Here is a 1,711-nt window from a genome sequence, read left to right on the forward strand (position 1 = left end):
CTTGAGGCCCCGCCCCAGGCCCCCGCTTCTTCCTCTTAGACCTAGCGCGTCAGTTGTCTCCGTCTCCACTTCCATGCCCGAAGCAGCCTGCCCCTTTAAAACCGCTCCTCTCGGAGGGTAAATAAGTAGGACTTCCGTGCATGCGCACACCGTCGTGCAGAGGCACGTCTTCACTTGGACGCCAGGTAGATGGGGGATTGCGCGTTGCTGCCCGCACGGGGTGGGGCTTGCGTTTGGGTCCTCGATAAAGTTCGCATTGGGTACCCAGATCCTTTGCCCACGAGCCCAAGGCGAAGGTTGGGGAGAATGAAGAAGCAACTGAGCTGCTGATAGTGTCTCGGGCACCCCAGGACGAGTGAGACTTAAGCAACGCTGGCTTTAATTCTGTGTCTCTGAGAAGGAGTTGGGCAATTTTGAGCAGTTGAGCTCTTATTTTGAACTAGTTGCCCCATACATTCATTCAACAAACATTGATGTGTGCAGCGTAGGTGCTTAACGCTATTTAAATGTGAAGCAAACCATGGGGAATAGTGCGGGAACGGTGCCTGCTTTCTTGGAACCGCCAGTTTGTTGAAAGGGATAGTAAATAACAAAGAAAAAATTAAATAGGAAAGCTATAAAGATAATCCCCATAAAAAAAGACTTTTTGAAGAGAGTGACTTAGTGGATTCGTTGCATTGTTGTTCAGGGAAGAGCTTTCTGAGGATATGATTGGGAGAAGGTACAGCTGTATGAAATCCAAATTGTAGAATTGGGAAAGGAGCAATGTCAGCAGCAGGCACGGTGTGGATAGCTGGAGTATAGTGGGCCATGGGGCAAGGGGACAAGGTGATTTTGGAGACCTGGTAGGGTCCAGTATCACAGTATGTGGAAGCCAGGGTAAGGAATTTGCAATTCATCGTGTGATTCCAGAAATCCCCAAACCAAACTCATTGCTGTCAATGTGATCCCAACTCATAGTGACCCTATAGAACAGAACTGCCCCTGTGGGGTTTTGAGACTAGTAAATCTTTTGGGGACTAAAAAGCCTGATCTTTCTACTGCAGAGTGGCTACTGCTTTCAAACTGCTGGCTTTGCAGTTAACAGCCCAAGTCAGGTGTCCTCAAACTACGGCCTGCGGGCCATATTCGGTCCGCCGAGGGCATTTGTCTGGCCCGCAGGATGTTTTTGCTCCGTTTGTTTTTTACTTCAAAATAAGATATGTGCAGTGTGCATAGGAATTTGTTCATCTTTTTTTTTTTAAGTATAGCCCCGCCCTCCAATGGGTCTGAGGGAGGGTGAACTGGCCCCCTGTTTAAAAAGTTTGAGGACCCCTGGCCCAAGATGTAATCCACTACACACCACCTACAGCTATATAGACTGTTAAGTTTTCATATGATTTAATTACTTTTCAAGTTATTCTGGCTTCTGTGTAGAAAGTGCACTAGCGAGTCAGTCGTAGAAGCAGTGATTAGAGGCCTTCCAGAAATGCTAAGCAGGGAGGTGATAGAAAGACAGCTGGGGTGATCAGAGAGATGCTTAAAGCCCGGGTTTTGTAAGGTGCAGTTTATGGAGAAAAGGATGGACCATAGGAGCGATGGTTAAGATAAAGCAGACCCGGGAGGCTGAGGAGTCGAGAGCTTGATGTGACATGGACGGTGCCTCTGCCTGATCCCGGAAGTCTTGTTGTAATGAGGACGTAACATCGTTTGTAAATGGAGAGGGTTTCTC

General features: G+C 48.0%; 1 protein-coding gene across 1 annotated transcript in view; it reads left to right on the forward strand.

Moving 5' to 3' along the window:
* The first annotated feature begins 179 nt into the window (after positions 1-179).
* Positions 180-1,711, forward strand: part of PUS7L (pseudouridine synthase 7 like) — a 31,122-nt gene continuing 29,590 nt past the window's right edge. Inside the window, exon 1 of the mRNA XM_004711525.2 lies at positions 180-185. The gene's annotated coding sequence lies outside the window, so the exon portion shown is untranslated. The remainder of the gene's footprint in view (positions 186-1,711) is intronic.

This window comes from Echinops telfairi, unplaced genomic scaffold (assembly GCF_000313985.2).
Source record: "Echinops telfairi isolate 266 unplaced genomic scaffold, ASM31398v2 ScPeMD7_12;HRSCAF=54, whole genome shotgun sequence".
Taxonomy (NCBI): Eukaryota; Metazoa; Chordata; class Mammalia; order Afrosoricida; family Tenrecidae; genus Echinops; species Echinops telfairi.